Source organism: Triticum urartu, chromosome 7, assembly GCF_003073215.2.
Source record: "Triticum urartu cultivar G1812 chromosome 7, Tu2.1, whole genome shotgun sequence".
NCBI classification, from domain to species: Eukaryota; Viridiplantae; Streptophyta; class Magnoliopsida; order Poales; family Poaceae; genus Triticum; species Triticum urartu.
Window position 1 is genome coordinate 16,007,492 of NC_053028.1, and position 22,196 is coordinate 16,029,687.

The 22,196-nt window shown below is 46.6% G+C and overlaps 1 pseudogene; it reads right to left on the bottom strand.

The window, feature by feature from the left end:
• Positions 1 to 759: 759 nt before the first annotated feature.
• On the bottom strand, positions 760 to 1,189 carry LOC125518146 (annotated as a pseudogene).
• Between the last annotated feature and the right edge of the window lie 21,007 nt (positions 1,190 to 22,196).

The window sequence follows — 22,196 nt, forward strand, 5'->3', positions numbered from 1 at the left end:
AACCCTTTCATGATTACTTATGCTCATAGTTGGAACTTTCTTTTGACAGTGTGTGTCACAACTTGACTATGTAACACAAGAATTGTAGTACTGTACATGATCCAGTACAAAAGAAAAAAAGATACAGGGTAGGCAAACATGACTTATCTTCCAAACAAAAAAGGACTTTTCACATACCATAGACACAAGAGATAGCAACAGAATCATAGGACACAACAAACAAGCAACAGGCAGCGGCTCTGCTCATAAAGCAGCCTTGAGACAGCAGGATCACTGGCTATCAAACACAGGTTGGTAAAAACACATTTTATTCAAACTAATTCAGAATAATCATCGGGGGAGATCCGACGAATAACAATGTCTTCCCTCCAGGGTTGAAATCACATGGAAGTAGTGGAGACTGGAGAGTATATATGTGATCTCCTTGTAGTTGTAGAAATTAAATACAGGACTCATTACTCAAATAATGAAAATTAAACGGCAGTTGCTCCCCTACAGGAAAAGGACTCGTGACTGGCAACAACCAAAGATGCCTACCGAGAAGACGAACCCGTGCTGGGTTGTCTGCTCAGCAGAGCAGCAGCAGCTTAGATCTTCACATACTACCATAGACAAAAGAGATAGCAACAGAATTTTCTGAGAATCATATGACACAAAAAACAAGCAACATGCAGTGGTTCTGCTCATAAAGCAAACTTGAGAAAGCAGGGCCGAGAAGACGAAACCTGATGGGCCGTCTCTTGGTAGAGCAGCAGCAGCTTAGATCTTTGAGTTGGCGATCTTGTACCACTCAATGTGGAAGGAGCCGGGCATGTCGACCGTCTCATGGGTTTGCGCCCCGAAGTAGTCCATCTGGGCCTGGACAAGGTTCGCTGGAAGCATGTCCCTCCGGTAGGAGTCGAAGTAGGCCAGAATTGCGGACATGCTGGGGGTGTTGACGCCATTGTTGATGGCGAGGCAAACGACCCTCCTCCATTCCACGCAGCTTGCCTGTCCATGATCTCCTGCGCGAACTCACCGTTGTTGATGAGGAGGTTGCCTTGGCGAGCTCACCGTTCCTGTCGTAGGCCTTCTTGATGCTGTCCAGGAAGCTGGCGCGGATGATGCACCCACCCTTGCAGAACCTGGCTAGCTCACCGAGGTTGAGGACCCATCATTTTTCCGTGCTCTTGGCCTTGATGATGTTCATGCCCCGGGCGTAGCTGCAGATCTTGGAGGCGTAGAGGGCCTTCGTCACATCCTCGATCAGCTGTAAAGTTTCGCCGCTGCTGGTCCCTGGTTTCTGCGCTTATTAGCTATTCTCAGCTCCTCATAGATCAGTGTTGAAGGCCGGGCAGAACCGCAGCTGCCTCAGCTTCTTCCCGATTAGAACATGTGTTCAGTCCTGCAGCAAGCAGAGCTGAGCGTTACGAACTAAGTTGAAACCCTGCACATAGCAGCAGGATAACGGCTTGAGCGTTACGAACTACAGCACCGGCATTAGTTCAAATTTCAAAATGGAAGAGCAAGGATCCCCAGGCCCACAAAATGTGAGAAGTTTAGTTCAAAATGTACTACAGGCATCAAACAACCCAATGACTAGACTCAAGCGCAGCTTGCACATGAAGTTTAGTTGCGTGTTTACTTACATCCCTATATGGTTGGATTCAAGAGCGAACGGCACTTCTCCTAAATTATATACAAGTGCATTTGGATGGACAGTGACGGCCTACATTGGCCGATGGAATTTTGCAGTGCACATGGGGAGGCAGTGAACGGCGATGGCAGCGTGAAGATATCAACCGGTTGGAGGGAGCACCATAAAAGGCAACAAAGAGTATCTGCATCCATATACTGATATACATGTCCACCGGGTGATGTCTCAGAACGTTATCTTTTTTTTTTCATATTTGTTCAATAAGACCACCAAAGCCGGTTCGACCTAGGGTTAGGAGGTATTGGAAATAAAAGTGCATTTCCTGCATGACTTGCATGTCGCTCCATCATGAACATAAGTACAGGAATAGCTTCTGAAACTGCATACAAAGACAACAGATGGTTACAGTACAGGGAACCATAAAGATGGTGAGGAGCGCAGCCTACCAGAACCGAAGCTCAGCCTTCAAGAACTCCGGCACAAATTATAATTTGGACATGTAATTATACAATTTTGATGAACTATATTCTGGAAACACTACAATTTTTTTTCTTTGGTAAACTACTATAGATTTTTGAAGGAAAATTTAGGTACGTGCAACTATCCAGATTCTATACTCGAAGGCTCTCTCTAAGTTGTATGGAATTCTGCCTGTGCCACTAATGATTGCGGTCAAGTCTTCGCCGTTGACGTCTCCTTTGACCAATTTCTTTCTTTATGGGACCCTCCTATTTGTCATGCCATTAGCAACAAAGAGGAGACTAATTTGACTCTTCCATTCACTATGGGGGCCAACTAATAGGGGGTGGGTCATAGAAAAATGGGATCCATAGAAAAACTCTCATCCAGTCCATCAAGAGATGTGTCTATCGTCGGTCATTATGATCTATTCATCGAACTGTCAAGTTAGTACAACGAACACCAGAAGTAAAACATACATCTAGATCCGAAGACCACCTAGCTAGCGACGACTACAAACACTGGAGCGAGCCGAAGGCCCACCGCCATGAATGCCCTCCTCGTCGGACCCAGTCAAACTTTGTTGCTGTAGACAGTCGGGAAGTCATCATGCTAAGGCCCTGCCGGACCTGCGCACCAGAATAACAATTGTCGCCGATGAAGAGAAGCGTATATTGAAAGGATTCAACCTGTAGCCACATGACCGTAGATGAAGCTTTCCATCCATTCACAACTGTCATCCATATTTTGTCTACTCAACGATGCAAGCTAGAAGAAGCTTTCCATCAAATAGAATCTTTCTGTGGCTTTGTTTAAATTTTTTTGGAACCCCTCTTTTTCTCCATGTAGAAGAGTTGTTTCTCCTTTCCAATCAAGATCTCCTTGTGATATACGATCAATAGTCCATAGGAAAGCCCACCTACGACATCTAGGAAGAGTATGACGTCAACAATGTGAATGTCCGATGATGACGACTTTGACGAGAAACCGCTGAGCTAGATCACATTGTTAGCTCCATATATACGCCAGACCAGGGTTGTCGAATGCTTGGCAAAGTCTGGTAGAACAGAGGGTCATATAGTTTGTTGGTTACGTCAACCCCTGGATTGTATGTCGGCTCACGGTGGCCGATTGTAATCCTGTATTGGAGGAACAAAACTCATAGTCTTTCTGCAGAAAAAAAAAACAGAAACTGGCTGAGCCGACGGTCACACCCATGCTCCAGTCGGAGACATTGGCTCCAGATCCCCAGTTATCTCTAGTTAGTAGTTACTAGACGGATTTGCCTAAGCGATCATACTAAACTTGGCTACATGGTTGTTTTCACGACTTAGGGGTTTACCTACCCTTGGATTACCTTGCTAATGATGTTATGTCTTTATCAATATGCCGGTTTTAACTTTTAATCATTACTCTATGTGAATGACTTGCTACCTTCTGCCTTTTTACCAAGTTTCTTTAGACTGGATCAGTGATACGTTGATATTGGGTACAGTATTGGATGATGTTGTATTTCTCATAACAGAAGTTGAATGCTTATGCATGATACACGATTGTTATACAAATTGGCGACTATGCATGAGGTTATGCAATTCTTAGCCAGACATGCATGTTTAAAGATTGTTGGATGAACAGAAGAAAACAAAGGCCATGAAGAGCCAGCGTGAAGCTGCTCTTGACGACTGCGTGGAGCATGCAGAAATTGGTAAAGCTACCTGGATGGCTGATGGCACACATCGGCCCTGGTTTCTTCGCTTAGCTATTCTAAGCTCCTCAAGATCAAAGCTGAAGGCCCAGAAGAACAGCAGCTGCCTAAGCTTCTTCAGGATCAGAACAGGCGTTTAGTCTTGCAACAGGCAGATAATAGGACAACGGCGTGAGCGTTACGAACTAAAGCACAATCATGCACTTCCCTGACCTGTGATCCATCCAATTTGAGTTAGTTCAAAATGGAAGAGCGTGGATCCCCAGGCCCACAAAATGTAAGAAGTTAGTTCAAAATGTACTACATGCATCAAACAACCTAATGACTAGACTCAAGCGCAGCTTGCACATGAAGAGTGTTTAATTGCGTGTTTACTTATATCCCAATACGTTTGGATTTAAGACTGAACTGCACTTGTCCCTACATGGAAAATTATAGTGCACATGGGGAGTCAGTGTACGGCGATGGCAGCGTCCCGTGGAAGATATCAGCCGGTTGGAGGGAGCACCATATAAGGCAACACTGTTGGAAATATGCCTTAGAGGCAATAATAAAATGGTTATTATTATATTTCCTTGTTCATGATAATTGTTTATTGTTCATCCTATAATTGTATTAACGGGAAACTGTAATACATGTGTAAATACATAGACCACAACATGTCCCTAGTGAGCCTCTAGTTGACTAGCTCGTTGATCAATAGATGGTTATGGTTTCCTGACCATGGACATTAGATGTCGTTGATAACGGGATCACATCATTAGGAGAATGATGTGATGGACAAGACCCAATCCTAAACATAGCACAAGATCGTGTAGTTCGTTTGCTAAAGCTTTTCTAATGTCAAGTATCATTTTCTTAGACCATGAGATTGTGCAACTTCCGGATACCGTAGGAGTGCTTTAGGTGTATCAAACGTCACAACATAACTGGGTGGCTATAAAGGTGCACTACAGGTATCTCCGAAAGTGTCTGTTGGGTTGGCACGAATCGAGACTGGGATTTGTCACTCCGTATGACGGAGAGGTATCTCTGGGCCCACTCGGTAATGCATCATCATAATGAGCTCAATATGACTAAGGAGTTAGCCACGGGATCATGCGTTACGGAACGAGTAAAGAGACTTGCCAGTAACGAGATTGAACGAGGTATGGGGATACCGACGATCGAATCTCGGGCAAGTAACATACCGATGGACAAAAGGAATTGTATACGGGATTGATTGAATCCCCGACATCATGGTTCATCCGATGAGATCATCGTGGAACATGTGAGAGCCAATGTGGGTATCCAGATCCTGCTATTGGTTATTGACCGGAGAGGTGTCTCGGTCATGTCTGCATGGTTCCCGAACCCGTAGAGTCTACACACTTAAGGTTCGGTGACGCTAGAGTTGTAATGGGAATAGTATGTGGTTACCGAAGGTTGTTCGGAGTCCCGTATGAGATCCCGGAGGTGACGAGGAACTCCGGAATGGTCCGGAGGTGAAGGTCGATATATTGGACGAAGGGTATTAGAGTTCAGAATTGTTCTGGGAGTACCAGGTGACGACCAGCGTGATCGAAAGGAGTTTCGGAGACCCCGGCAAGCGTTGGCGGGCCTTATGGGCCAAGGGGAGGGGGCACACCAGCCCACTAAGGGGTTGTGCGCCCCTCCCACCCCATCTCACGTAAACTAGAGAGATGCGGGGCGCCTCCCCTAGGGCAGCCGCCCCTCCCGGCTTGGGGGGCAAGTTTCCTAGGCGTGGGGGCGCCCAAACCCATCTAGGGTTTCCCCTGTGGCCGCCGCCCCTCCCCTAGGGAAACCCTAGGGCGCCTCCTCCTTCCCCCTTCCCCCTATATATAGTGAGGGAGAGAGAGGGCAGCCGCACCCCTTCCCTGGCGCAGCCCTTCCCCTCTCCAACACCTCGTCCTCCTCCGTAGTGCTTGGCGAAGCCCTGCAGGAGAACCGCAAGCTCCACCACCACGCCGTCGTGTTGCCGGAGTTCTCCCTCAACTTATCCTCTCCTCTTGCTGGATAAAGAAGGAGGAGACGTCCCCGGGCTGTACGTGTGTTGAACGCGGAGGCGCCGTCCGTTCGGCGCTTGGATCGGATCTTCCGCGATTTGAATCGCCGCGAGTACGACTACATCAACCGCGTTCTTGTAACGCTTCCGCTTAGCGATATTCAAGGGTATGAAGATGCACTCCTTCTCTTTCATTGCTAGCATCTCCTAGATTGATCTTGGTGACACGTAGAAATTTTTTGAATTACTACTAGGATCCCCATCAAACACAACGCAGCATCCATATACACGTCCACTGGATGATGTCTCACAACGTTTGTTTTTTCATATTTGTGTAATAAGCCCAGCAAAGCAAGTTCGGTCTAGGGTTAGGAGGTATGAAAAATAGAAGTGCATGTTCCATTTGACTTGAATATTGTTGTTTCCTGAACGTTAGTACGTGAATAGATTCTAAAACTGCATACAAAGACAACAGACGGTTATAGGGAAACATAAAGATGATGTGGAGCGCTGGTCAGGATCCTCTGATGTAGCGCATCATACAGTATGGTCGCCGTCGTGTGGAATCGGCCCCATGTGTCATTCGCGCTACATTATTGTATAGTACTGCAGAGGATCTGAACCCGTGGAGCGCAGCCTACCAGAGCCAAAGCTAGTCTACAAGAATGCGCACTCAAATTCTAATTCAGACATGTAATTATACAATTTTGATATAATATACTCTGGAACAAAATCCATTTTTTTCTGTGGTAAACTCCTATAGATTTTTGTAGGAAAAATTTAGGTACATGCAATTATTCAGATTCGATATGCGAAAGCTGTCTCTAAATATTATGGAATTGTGGTTGTGCCACTAATGATTGCGGTTAGGTCTTGTTGTCGTCTCCTTTGACCAATTTCTTCCTTTGTGGCACGCACCGCTTTGTTATGCCATTAGCAACAAAGAGGAGACTAATTTGACTCTTCAATTCACTATGGGGCCCACTAATGGGGTGGGTCATAGAAAAAATGGGATCCCTGGAAAAGCTCTCATCTAGTCCATCGTGATATGTGTCTATCGATGGTCATCGGCCACCTCCCCTCTTCCCCATCTTTTATTCATCAATTGTCAATGTAGTACAAAAAACACCAGAAGTAAAACTTACATCCAGATCTGTAGACTATCTAGCGACAACTACAATATTGGAGCGAGCCGGTCAAACCTTGTTGCAATAGATAGTCGGAAATCATGCTAAGACCCCACCGGACCAGCACACCAGAACAACAACTATTGCCAATGAAGAGAAGCATAGGTCAAAAGGATCCAACATGCAGACACATGACCATAGACGAGAAGAGACCAAATCCAGCTAGAACTGTCGTAATCTGTCGGCGACACACCTCCACACATCCTCCGATGATACTAGACACACCATCGGGATGGGGCTGGGCGGGAAGAACTTATACATCTTCACGGAGCCACTGCCGCTTCGCCTATCTGAACAGGACCGAAATCCTAAACAAACTTTAAGAAAACCTAAAAACGGAGTCCTCCGGCTGGGAAACCCTGTTCCTATTTGTTCGACGTATTTTTGTGATTACTATTTTCAGAAGATATAAGTATAAATGTAACTTTTTCTTTCTTCTTTTAATTGCAAGTTATGCACATCTATGTTTTATATTGAGCGTATACGTACACACACGCATTAGGCAATCCTCGATGCAATGGTACGTGCATGCATGCATTTTGAGTTTGCTCACGTACTAACCAATGTATACTTGCACTTGATGCTCCGTGGCATAGACTTATACACACATGCAGGTTACAATCAGAAGGCTGAGTCCATATCTACGGCGCGCCCACAAGATTACATACAGTATGCGTATTTCTTTAAGTGCCGTATATACCGGCCGGCAAGCGCGCGTATACATACTTGAATACTTGTGATTATTTCAACTAGCAAACACCGGAGATAAGCATGAAGGTGGCGATCGAAGGAACCAGGCCCACCGTCAGTCAGGTAGCTAGGTACGCATGAGACGGTTTTCATTTTTTGTGTGCAGGCGTACGCGTCAAGAAGAAGAAAGATAAACATCAGCGAGATGATAAGATTTGGGGAGATTGCATCCATATCTAGTCCAAAAAAATCGGGACGTTTGGCCCGTCTCCATCCGCCGGGTCGCCCATCTCCTGCCTATAAATACACACACCTAGCTACGCAGAGAAGACTCACGTACACACCCATTCTGAAGGCAATCGCATAATACCTTTAGCACACATCCATCGCACAACACCTCAAGCACCCATCCATCCACCACGCAGCACTCCATTCATTCATCACGCAAGCCTGCAGAGGAACTCCCTCACGCACCGGCTCGCATCTATCCGGCAGGAGGAAGGACGCAGGCACCCGAGCCGGCGTACATGGAGAGAGGAGGCCGGCGTACAGGGAGCTCGGCGGCTGTGACATGGACGTGAAGCTCACCTTCCCCGAGGGTAAAACTTTGATCTAACCCACCCCTTTCCTTGTTCCTTCTTTGTATATAGCATGCACGCACATGGGTCGGGAGCGTTGCCAAAAGCAATGTTCGCATGATCGGACCCCCGTCGGAGATGGAGCCGCCGGACCGGAAGATGAAGTCGACGTTGCCGGAGATGGTCTTCACCAAGCCAGCGCCACAAAGAACGACGAGGAGGTCGTCATCACCACCTGCTGTTCGTCTCGTCACGACGGTTTGGCCAGGACGACACGGAGCACGCCACGACGCCGCCCACCGTCAAGGTCGCCAGGTCGATGCCCCGGAGATCGACGCCATGTGGCCACCCCACTCATCACCGCTCGATGAGGACGACGCGTCGCCGGAGCTCATCTTCACCAAGCCCGCGCTATGGACGCTGACGCCACCGAGGTTGGTGTCACGGAGGTCGATGCCATGGTGGCCACCCCCACTCATCACCGCTCGATGAGGACGACGAGTCGCCGAAGCTCATCTTCACCAAGCCCGTGCTATGGACGCTGACGCCACCGAGGTCGGTGTCACGGAGGTCGACGCCACGGTGGCCACCCCCACTCATCACCGCTCGATGAGGACGACGAGTCGCCGGAGCTCATCTTCACCAAGCCCGCGCTATGGACGCTGACGCCACCAAGGTCGGTGTCACGGAGGTCGACGCCACGGTGGCCATCCCTACTCATCACCGCTCGATGAGGACGACGAGTCGCCGGAGCTCATCTTCACCAAGCCCGCGCTATGGACGCTGACGCCACCAAGGTCGGTGTCACGGAGGTCGACGCCACGGTGGCCATCCCTACTCATCACCGCTCGATGAGGACGACGAGTCGCCGGAGCTCATCTTCACCAAGCCCGCGCTATGGACGCTGACGCCACCAAGGTCGGTGTCACGGAGGTCGACGCCACGGTGGCCATCCCTACTCATCACCGCTCGATGAGGACGACGAGTCGCCGGAGCTCATCTTCACCAAGCCCGCGCTATGGACGCTGACGCCACCAAGGTCGGTGTCACGGAGGTCGACGCCACGGTGGCCTACCTCCACTCATCGCCGCTAGACGAAGATGCCGTTTAGCCAACCGTGGTGCTCCCCACCGGATTCTTCACCAAGCTAGCTCTATGGAGGCCAACGGCACACAAGTCACCATCACCACTCACGCCCACTTCGCCACGAGGCGCCACGGAAGGACAACGACATGGAGCATGCCATGATGCCGCCCACCGTTTGATGTCGCCAAGCCGGCGCCATGGAGGCCGATGCCACGGAGACCAACCCCACTCCTCGCGCCCACTTCGTCACACGGTGCCGCGGAACACAATGACACAGGGCACGCCACGGCGCTGCCCACCGTCAATATCGTCAAGCTGGTGCTTTGGAGGTCGATGACACGTAGGTCAACCTCACCGCTCTATGGAGCCTGTCGTCCGCTTTGTCGCGCTGGAGGGACGCCGCTCAAGACGGTGATCTGGAGTTCTCCGTCAGGCCATTCGTTCACTTCATCAAGATGGTGCCGTAGAAGTCGACGACGCAGAACTCGCCATCACACTGCTCACCTCCATTTCATCACGCCGAGGACCATGACATGGTGCTCGCCACGATGCCTCCCGGCGTTCAAATCACCCATCACACCCTTCGCCCACCTCGACGAGCCGGTACCATGAAGGACGAAGCCGCGGACCATGTCGACATCACCGACTCCTTCACGTGGCATGACGGTGCTGCTCGCGTCTCCTTCAAGGGAAACGAGATCCCATTTGGCATCGGGGTAGTGCCTATCCTTCATCTCGCCCGAACTCGATGGTGCCTTGGCGATGGTGTCACGTTAGTCCAGCCAAACATCATGAAGTGGTCTACACAAGAACAAGAAGGCATGCTCCTGATACGTACTCGTGTGCGTCTAAGGCGTGAAGATGGCCGTTTGGCTCACCACCGCATGAAGCAATGGACGTGGTACTCGGGATGTCGCCGCACATGCCGTCCATTTCCAGCCGGAGGATTTCGTCTACATCAAATGCTATAGAAGAATGAAGCTGAACATTAAATACGTCTGAATGTGTGGCAGTGCACTACGTAAGTGGCCTTTGCACATGCATGGGCCATGCACGTAGCCAATTGATGGCGAGGTGGCATGCTCACCGCTGGTCGTCGTTCGCTTCAGCGCGTCTTACATCATTCAAGAAGAAGAGGTGGAGCTCGTCACAGCGTCGTACATTCGTGGCGCCGCACGCTCAGGAAAGAGTCCCTGCAAGTGACGCCACATCGTGAAGATGACACCTTACAACGGCGCCTGTATCCTGCTTGTGAAGATGGTGCCTTGCCACGGTGCCTCTGCTACACGCGTCACGCTCATTCATAGGCCGGAGCCGAGCAGGTTGGCACCGCCCGAGGACAAGACGCGGCTGCAGGGCGACGCGACTTCAACAACAACACCGCTCCTCTACGATCTCGTGAGACGATGCCTTGACTACACCGACTGCCGTGGACTCGGCGTCTGGCCGGGACGAGGTGTCGACCACTCAGGCCATGCTGTCATACACCGACGCCGGTCTCCATCGACAATTACTCCCGCAGGGTGTAGACCCTTGTACACCCCGAGAAGCTACTGGTCGTCGAGAAGTCCGAGCCGAGCGTGATCCGGGCTACCCCAACAACAACTCCTCCAACGCCGCCAAGACCGACGAGGCACGACGGCGAGGGCGAGCGTGGCCATCGCAAAGGCTACGCTACACGCAGCGCGTGTACGAACGAGGACATGGGCTCTGCCGCCGCCCACACACATACATCACCATCATCATGCATGGAGAACGCGAAGCGAAGATGACGAAGACGACCACACAGCTCAATCGGAGGTATCTCGCGGAGCAACCCGCGGGAGTAATTAACCGGGAGTCTTCCAAGGCCCTGGGAACCAGGAGATCATACAATCGCCATAGTCAGCCCGGCCGCGCTAGTAGGCCATGGAGCGCACCTTTTTATTATATGGGATCTTGTAATTTTATTTCTCCAACGAGATTAATGAAATACATGCTTCCTGTACCTTATTTTCTTTGTGTACTACGGTGCACTGGCACGCCCGCATACTCATTTTTCTTCCCGGCGTATGAGAGAAACTCACTCCCTTCTTCCCTTCTCACCGGAGTCCCTAGATGTTTTTCTCGTGTCAAACACTATTCTCTTGAGTCGCCCACACGAAGGGCAAATCTTAGGCATCATCCACCTGCCGCTGTTTTTTTCCAAGAAAACTTTCAATTTACTTATCATACATCAATGTACTACAAAGAACATGAGAAGCAGCAAAAATTACATCCAGTTCAAAATGTTGAGTCCTGCATCAAGAAGATAACGGAACAACGGCTCGAGCGTTACAAACTATAGCACTGGCATGCACTTCCCTAACAAGTGATCCATCCAATTTGAGTTAGTTCAAAATGGAAGAGCATGGATCCCAGGCCCACAACATGTGAGTAGTTAGTTCAAAATGTACTAGAGGCATCAAACAACCCGATGACTAGACTCTAGCAGCTTGCACATGAAGCGTGTTTAATTGCTTGTCACTCACATCACTATATGGTTGGATTAAAGAGCAAACTGCACTTCTCCTCCAGTTATATATAAGTGCAGGACATTGAAAATTGCAGTGCACATGGGGAGGCAGTGAACGGCGATGGCAGCGGGAAGATATCAACCGGTTGGAGGGAGCACCATAAAAGGCAACACACAGCATCTGCATCCATATACACGTCCACCGGGTGATGTCTCACAACGTTTTGTTTTTCATATTTGTGCAATAAGACCACCGAAGCCGGTCCAATCTAGGGTTAGGAGGTATCAGAAATGAAACTGCATTTCCTGTATAACTTAAATGTCGCTGTTTGGTGAACTTGAGTACAGGTAGCTTCAGAAACTGCATACAAAGACACCATACGGTTACAGTGTGAGGAGGGCTACCTACCAGAGCCAAAGCTAGCCTTCAAGAACTCGAACTCAAATTCTAATTCAGACATGTAAGGGTAAATTGCTCAAACCACCACATTCGTGGCTAGGGTACTCTTTAACCATCGTTTTTGCCAAAAATCACAAATTGTCACCATTTTCATGGCAAGTGTGTAACAAATTGCACTAATTTAGATCTGAGCCATGTCTAACCATAAAACTGACTTCACAGGCCCACACATCAGGGTGACATGGCATGTGTATGTGGATAAGATGTTGAGGTGGAGTGGTCCCCAAATGTCAGATCCATCTTTTTTCCCTTCTTCTTCTTCCTCCTGCTCGAGCGGCCTGCCCCCCACCTCCGACGCCCCTCCTGCTCCCAGCCACCATGGGCAGCACCCGCTGTCACGCGCCATGTCCATGGGGAGCCCCTGCCGCTGCGTGCCATGTCCATCAGGAGCCCCAGCCGCCCCCTCCCGCTCCCAGCCGCCATGGGCAGCACCTGCTGTCGCGCGCCATGTCAATGGGGAGCCCCTGCCGCTGCGTGACATGTCCATGGAGAGCCCCAGCTGCGCCCTCCCGCTCCTAGCAGCCATGGGTAGCACCCGTTGTCACGCGCCATGTCCATGGGGAGCCCCTGCCGCTGGACGCCATGTCCATCGGGATCCCCAACCGCCAAGGGCAGCACCCGCGGTCGCGCGCCATGTCCATGGGGAGCCCCCACTGCTGCGCGCCATGTCCATCGGGAACCCCTTCCGCCCCCTCCCGCTCCTGGCGCCATGGCCATGGGGAGCCCCCGGCGCGGCCAGCAGCAACAGCGACCAGCAGTGGAGCAGAAGCAACGGAGCTGCCAGCAGGAGCGACAGCCAACAGCGGCAGCGGACGGCAGCACCAGCACCAGCCAGCAGTGGTGGCTCGATTGCTCTCTTTTTAAAAGTTACAGGGACTTGATTGTGTATTGTCCACATGGTTATGCCACCTTGGCTCGACACGTGGGTTCAACAGGTCAGTTTTATGATTAGTTGCGGTTCATTTTTGAATCAATGGAATTTGTTACTCACTTGTTGCAGAAGTGGTGGTGATTTGTGATTTTTGCCAAAAGTGGTGGTAAAGGAATACCCTAGCCACAAATGTGGTGGTTTTGAGCAATTTACTTTGACATGTAACTACATAGTTTTGCTATATTCTGGAACACACTCCAGACTTTTGCTTTGGTAAACTCCTATAGAGTTTTCTAGGAAAAACTAGATATGTGCTATTATCCGGATTCGATATTCAAAGGCTGTCACTAAGTTTTGTGGAATTGTGGCTGTGGCACTAATGATCGCGGTCAGGTCTTCACCTTGTTGTCGTCTGCTTTGACCAATTTCTTCATTTGTGGGACACACATCATTGTCATGCCATTAGGCCTTTCATAATGTTCCATGGTGTACATGTGCTAAGCATGCCACATAAGCAAAAAAAAATGATGTGGCAAAGCAATTAAGGAGGAGAAAGAGCACATTGATGACCCCTCAAAGAAACAACGCCAAGTGCGCGAACCTAGACAAAACACAGAAATAAAGGAAGGTCACAAATGCATGGAAGAGTTTAGTAGCTAAATGATCAAATGAAAGGAGTTAGCTAGGACAAATAAAACACATATGCATTGAAGACTTTAGATGCTAAACTCTTTAATGCGCTTACCACCTCATCTAAAATCCCTTGCTGCTGTATGAAAATTTTATGAGAATGAGAGATAAAAAATGTACAAAAATGAGTTTGAACGTTGAAACGGGTGATGTTCATTGTATGAACACACTCACAACACCCACATTTATGACTGATGTTCATTGTATAAACTTTGAGCATGGATTTTCACGATTTTCTTTCAATGGTTAGAATCGTTTTTTTTAGGCATTCAATGGTTAGAATCAGTAGTACTGGGGAGAGACGAGAAGAAGGGAGATTGGGCGCAACGACGGCCCAGCCCAGCCAACTCATAAAAAGATGTCCGACCCGTACACGGTCCGGCCCACTTGGCGGGTTGATGCTGCCGATTGGTATACATACCGTTCTCTCTCAAAAAAAAAAGAGAGATTGGTATACATACCGGGACGGGAGCCGGAGGCAGCCGCCGTATCATCGCCGTCGACTCGCCTTCAGGTATGCCCACACGCTCCGTATCTCAGCTTCATCCTTTTTCATTCTCCTCCCCGTCCCCGCCAGTAGCTCAGGCTTGGGGTTCCTCACCTGCCTGAAAAACAATGGATACCTCCCGCAAGAACCCTAGGTGTCGATCAGAAGTTCTCAATTCCTCGGTGACTAGCTGCTGGGTAGCCAGATCTGAAAGCCAAGAGAATACCAATATATACCGTAATCCCGCTCAATTATGTCGATACATTCTCGTGTTGTAGAGCATTATGTAATTCCCAAGAAAATACCCTATATCTAATTCCACTTGTTTTTGATCGGATTGCAAATTTTGCACTGTCCTGTGCGGGGGACTTAATTTGCGGTGAGGCTCCGATTGCCACACTCTTCTAAGGTTTAGGCCGGAGGCCTCTTTCTCAGGAATAATGTTGCATCTGGTTTCTTACTTTTTACTGATAAATAGTCCACGCCGAGCCAATGTTATCGATATGTTGCTGGTTTACTGACCCATTGTAGTTTTGTATTTTCTAATCTAGTGCATCTCTCTGTGCTTACAACTAGCTCGTCAGGATCCATGCATGCACTGGACATTTTTTATTTTATTTTCTTACTGATTTATATCTGTTGCTTTTATATTTACTGCATCTCTCTGCTTACAACTACTCCCTCCGCGTGTTGCTCGTTGTATACTTTTAATGTGTGTCTTCTATCTGTTGCAGAAGAGGATTGCAATTATTTGCAAGAGCAAGTGCTGCTATATCCGTGCCTCTGCCATGTCCAACAGATTCCGAGGCTAGGCAGACCTTCCGGATGGCCTGCTAGACTCTATCATTGCTCGACTCGGCTCCTTCCATGATCTTCTTGCCTTTGAAGCCACTTGCCATTCTTGGCGTGCCGTGTTTTCTTCATGTTCATGCAAATATACCTTGGCAGCATCATTCCCACCTCTCCTTCTCCAACCCGATCTCTCTTTGATCTCTACACATTCAGGCCCCTTAAAAAAGTTCATGGTGTCCACATGCCCATGTCATGTCACTGATATAGCCAATCAAGGCACCACCTACAAGTACTTTGAGATTCCAATATTATGGTGGTCTCGTGGAAATAATGCCTCACCAAGTCCTAGAGAATGGTTCGGCTTCAGTGGGGCTTCCTATGGTCATCTTATTTTTTCCAGCAATAAATCATGTGTCGTTTTTGATGTGTTCACACGCTTTAGTGTCTCATCTCCACAACTGCCGGTCTTGGAAAGCACTGGGCTCATCTACGGTGCGCTCACAGCTCCTCTCTCATCACCTAACTCACATCTCATTATCGAAGCCGGATCACAAAATCTGTTTTGGCGTGTTGGAAGCCAATCTTGGGTGGGACATTCTCTTTATCATGGACCAATCAAGCAAATCATGATCTTCCAAGGGAAAGTGTTTGGCATGGACTCTGATTGCAGGCTCTTCAAAGTGGACTTGACACCCCAGATAAGAATACAAGAACTCCTAGTTATAAAGTCACGCATGATCAATAAACGACATTTTTCTAATGCATGGTTGGTGGCATGTGGCGATATGCTTCTCTTAGTTGGCTTTCGAAGAATTGATGGAATAATGGGGAGAACCTTCGAAGTCTTCCGCCTTGACCTATCGACTGAGCCTGCATTATGGCTAAAGATGGAGAAGTTGGAGAATTGGGCGATATTCATCAGCAGAGATCATAGAAGTCAGGCATTGCCTTGCATTAATCGAGAGAAATGGGGAGGGAGGAGCAACTGCATATACTGCTATGACTGGAAGTCTAAACATTGGATTGCACTTGAGTTGGGCAAGCAATGGCGGAGAGATGGCTTCGAACTCGAGTCAAATGTGTGGGTTACGATGGACTGCGACACAAGGGCACGACCTATGTGGGTTATCCCCAGCATGTTCTCTCTGCGTCGGTGATGGTGATTATCGTGTAACATTACTGCTATATTTTATTCGAATAAGATTCTGTCATTGAAAAGACTTGCAAGAATTTGTCCATCCTTTGGTAGTTGTCATAATATCATAACTTTATTAGGTAAAAGTTATGTTGGTCTAGAGAGATCTTTAATTTCAGCATTATGATGGGTCTGAACTCTATTTTCTTGCCTCATGGTTTTTGCATTCATTGGTTATGCCAGAGGCCAAGTGTATCTCATTCTCAGCACATTTTCAGTTACTGTTCAAACTCGTTTTCCCATTTCCCATTTAGCACAGAAAGATTTTGTATTTCCTTTTTATACTATGAAAATGTGAATCACCAGCTGGTTTGAATGATGTTTGTTCATATGTGAGCCAACTTGTTAGCTGCTTGTGCTCTGCGTGCCTTAACCGAGCACTAAAGCTGAAGTGTTATTTCAGTGAGCTGTGCAATGTTGGTTATAGTGCCTCAGTAGAGCACTAGAAATATTTTTCTTTTGATGTTGCAGCAGATTTGACTTCTTCTTTCTTGTGGGTTTCCTTCTACACTTCGGGTTTGCTGAAATATTGGTTTTACCGCTGAGCCATGACAGCCAGTAGAGACTGTCCGAGTTCATGTGATTTTGCTGTTTCAACGAGAATAGAAAATAAATTTTTGTTGTATGAAAAACAGAGCCCTCCGACCTATGCATAATTAATAATCCCTCCAACCTTGGTAGTTGTTGATCATTGAATCACATAACTTGTGTAGGAATGAATTATGTTGGTCTTGAGAGATGTTTAAATTCCGCATCATGATGGTTTTGAACTCGATTTCGTGCCTCCTGTTTCTGCATCCATCACAATGATTTGCACCCTGTGCTACATTCTATGATGCGCATGTATTGAGTCGTTTTCTGTGATAAGTTGCTGCTTCACAGGTTTTGACGCCCATTGTTTATGCCCGAGGCCAAGTGTGTTTTGGCGGGTTACCAGTTGATTTTTGAACTCGTTTTTGCCCATTTCCTTTCTATCTCCATAAGACTCTGTTATGTTTTCCGTTTCATGTGGATGGAAATGGGCATGCACGGCCGATCAGGTCCGAGCAAATGCTTTTTTTAGCGAACTAGTGAGCATGCACGTGCAACGCACGTCTCTGCAGTGGCATCTCGGGCGACTACTCCAGCGATACTGGTTGAGTGTGCAAGGTTTGTTTGAGCAATAGATGTTGGGGGCGGCGGCCCTGAGAGCTCGTGTCTTGTGGGTTGAAACTATTGCAGGCATGTGAAATGCTTGCTTGCAGCTTCAATGACATGGACCTCATGTCTTGTGGGTTGAAACTATTGCAGGCATGTAGAATGCTTGTCTCTTCTCAACCGCGAGAGAGTGCCTCATGACTTCCTTTCTTGCAGTGATGAAAGAGCGGATTGTTCAGCAGAGCGAGTCCCCTAGCTAGTGTGTGTTTGGTTGTTCAGTAGAGCAAGTCCCCTAAAAAACCTAGTGTGTGTCTGGTTGACTTTTGTTGTCCCCTAAAAAAATATTTGTGTCAATGGAACTAATCATCAAGAATGACATGAAAAGAAATTGAATGTTCATCCCAAACAATTAATAACCTCGAATGCAATGCGCAATGCACGGTTCAACTAAAACAAGGCCAAAAGATAATTATTATTAGCTCATTAAAAGTGGACATCAAGGAAACATTCTTTTGATCTCATGTCTTTGAATGGCAATTAACCAGATCATCCAATGACCATATAATTTTCATATTTGTCTATTTTTTGGGCAGATCACATTATATCAAAATATAAAAATATATCAAAACTTCAGGCAAAATTATCTTGAACAACTATCCAACTGCACCACTCTGCACATCAGAAAAAAAAACACCACATACTCACTGCATTCCTAAATGTAGAGTAGTATTAAGGAGTAAGCTTATCCGGACAGCAAGTAGTTGTGCCCACTGTATAAGGATAATCATAATGCACACATCACAACAGGGATTTTTTTTCTTTGACATCTGCATACAAAGTTACAGAACAAGCTCTTGAATGGTTGTGACTAAATTTCTCAAAAGATGTCAACAAAAGTAAGATAATAAATATTACAGTATAAGACTATTATACATGCTAACTATGCACTGTTGTTAAATAAACGGTATACTTGTGACTATTCTATATCATCAACATGCTTCTACCCGACTCTCCGTTAATTGCCTAGCTACATGGATGCATTCACAAAGATATAAGCCCTCTCCTTAGCTTTTAGCATACCTCTATTCACAAAGATTGTGTGCTATATATAAGTATTGTGACGCTAATGGTCGAACATGCAAATTAAACTTACACGTGAAAAATATGCAACCCACAATTGCGATATCTTAACATATCACATTACAAACATATAAACAACGGTCTAAGAAATACGTGTAACTACACTAACATTTGGGATATTTGAGATACTTGTCATGAATAGTTTCTCCCATCAACATATCATTGCAACTTAAAGCAATTCATTTTCTTTTCTCCGGAAAAAGGTCAATCTTATTTCTTCTGGCCTGTCTGCTCTATGGATCTTGGTGTTGTAGGCAGATGGACACATCTCAGTTCAGAGCATGTTTGTAAGCAAAAAATTATACCTAATGATATAATTTACATAAACCTAATGCCCAGGCATATTATCAATTGATGGTGAATGTGCATTACAAGTTGAAGTTTCTTGTTCCAACGGATCCCAGTTATTGGTTTTTGTCATCCAACAGTTTAATGTCATATCAACCAAGGTTTGTGCTCTACTTATGGAGGTAGCCAGTAGAAACTATTTGTGCATACAAGTGTTTTCCAAACTATAACATTTTAATTTATGTTCCATTTTCATCCATCTACACATTTTAATTTCCGTGTGCAGAAAGAAATACCTTGATCACAATGCTCGGCGTAGAAAAAGTCATCATCATGTAGGTTGACATTGACATACTGTTCATCCAAATACTTCAGGCGCTGGACAAGCATATTGAACCAAGATCTTCACTTGATACCGGAGCAGCAAGCATATCTAAGAGAACAACACAGCATAATATAAATCATTAAAATATGGCCAAAAGGTAACTCATGTGAGTCTAACCTCTTTAGCTAACAAAAGCTATTGTTCTACAGGGAAGAAAATAAGTCTACATATATGCGAGTCTCACCTCTTTACCTAAGATTTCATTGTTTTTATCATGTTATGCCATATATCTTACAACCCCTTTGTTCTCTGCAACAAAGTATCATAAACATTGTTATAACAAAAAGGATGATGTATTCCTTCTTTACTAACTGATTTTTTTCCAACGGAGATTTACACTAAAATAATTGTACATCGTAAGACTTTCTTCACCACTGAATTTTACTTAACTCGACATATCTGAATTTTAAACGGAAAAATTTCAAAAGCAGGGATCTCTGCCAATGGGGACACGCATACTCCCCTGCACCTTACATCACATATTCCATGGCTGAAAATATTTGCAAGCATCGTCAGCATAGGGATTTCCATGCCTGGAGAAGCAATCATTAGTCAATAGGCGTGGGATTGAAAGCATGGCCTGAGTAAATGGTAGTCTTGTTTGACTACTATTTGTGAAGCACAATTTCAAAGGAAAAGGATAGGAAGATTAAGCAATCATTATTCAATGGGCATCTAACTGAAAGTACAGTTTGAGGGCACTAAAGCAGAACCAGATCATGCAGTCATTAATTGGCTATTAGAGATTGGGAATGAACTTGCAAAAGAAAGCATACAGGTGAATAAGAAATTGTCAAAAAGCAAACACTACACTGTATACATGATTTAAACCAAGGAAAACAAAGTAAAATCATGTAGCTATCAGTTAGTTTTTAAAGATTGGTGCGTCGGCAAGAAGCGATGTTGGTAAGAAGGTTTCTGTAAGCTGAAAAGAATTCCACCCCTTGGTCACAAAGGCATGTCTTTATCTCCATCTTTAACCTATGTGCAAATGAGTGATGAGTTTCATGTGAGCAGCGCTACACACAGTAGAATGAAAATTGGCAGATCCTAAAATGGAAGGAGCATAAGGCTTAAAAATCGATATCTAAATCTATAAAATGACTAAATGAGCATCATTCGAGGAATCACAACGACGGAGTATATGCGCCACTAACTGATGCCCCCGAGTCGTGATTTGAACATATGGAGGCCATGAATCATGACATATAGCAAGCAAGAGGAAATAAGCATCCGGTCATCCACCAGTTAATCTTGCTATGCTAACCTCAAGAACAGATAGTAGCTCCTTTTAACTTATTACTACACTGTAGCAAATTTGGAGGAGGTAGTAAAAATGCATGAATTCTAAAGGCCATTCGGCTGTGAAATATTCAGAACTGGTCAGACAACGAACTTCTCCCTTTAACCCCACTTCAATTATTCCAGGGGTTCCTCAAACCAATGCTAATTTTTAAAATCACAATATAAAGAAGGAGAAGGTTGCTGTTTTGCATGACATGAGAGCAGATGTATCACCGAACCTACAAAATTAGATCCGTATGGTCTGCTGGCACAGATAAAATTCAAAGGCATCCTATGGGTATGTTGACATGACTGGATCTGCAAAGATTGATGTCCCATAGTGCTTGCTCGGACACAATATTCAGACAAAAACTTTGATAACATACCATTGTAGATCAGAAGGTATATTTTCAAAGTAATTTTCATGCCAATAAAACAAACAGAACATGGAGTTATCAGAGGCACAGAAAATAAATTCTAGCAAGTAGGAGATGATCTATAACCCAGAGATATATAAATCAAAAGGAAAAGCTCACCAACAGCTTGTGTGATCTATAATCTGGCCACTGATTCCAGTCAAGGAGAGTAATGCTCCCAGTTTCCATTGAGTGCAACAAATCTATAACCCAGAGATAACGGGGAAGCTTGTGAATTGTGCTTAAGGACACCATGACAATTGATCGGCCCTGTATGAAGAAAAATAAGAGAGCAAGATGTCTGGCCGAAGGATTCAGTTAGCAACATCTGGACCGCAGGAATCGTCGTTAGAGTGGGCAGTCGGGGGCGTGCTGCTGTTGTCGTTCGGCCGTCGGGGGCGTGCTGCTGCGGCCCGGCCCCCCTGCGGCGGAGGTGCCGCTCGGCCGTCGGGGGCGTGCTGCTGCGGCCGTCGGGGCCGTGGCCCGCCGACGTGAAGGGGGGCGGCGAGGCGTGAAGGGGCTGCCGGCGAGGCCGACAGGGGGGGGGGGGGGGGGGGGGGCGGGGGGGGGGGGGGGGGGGGGGGGCGGTGGCGGCCGAGAAGGGCGTGGGTGGCGGGGCGTGGTGGAGAGGTTAGCGAGGGAGAGAGAGAGGCGTGCGAGAGAGAGGGGCGAGTGGTGGAGTACCGCGTTTGGTTAGCGACGGGGATTTCGTTAACGATGATTTTCGTTAACAGATGTTTTAGGCAATGGCATGGTGGGTAATTAAAGTGTAAAACGCGTTTAGTATGCTCGAGGGATGTAGACCATCAGATTGCAGGTTTTGATGGATAGGATGATCTGGTTCTCCATCCTCTCTTTCTTTTATAATGGTAGTAGATGAGAGCAAATTTTGTTTATCTTTGAGAAGGCTTGTTTACGTCAATCAAGTAGCAGATCATCTATGTATTATATCCAATTTTGCTCTACACTGGTACAAACAGTTCTCATTTTAATGATTGGAATTAGTAACCGAGAGAAGTCGAGAGAGATCTAGGGAGAAATCCTATTTCTCGGCCTATTAGCACATTGGGCACAAATCTTTTTTTTCGTCCCCTTTCTATTATTAATTCCTTTTTAATTTCATGAACATTTTCCCAAATTCGTGAATATCTTTAAAACATGACCTTTTTAATAAAAATTGTGAATTTATTTTTGAATTTGTAAACTGTTTC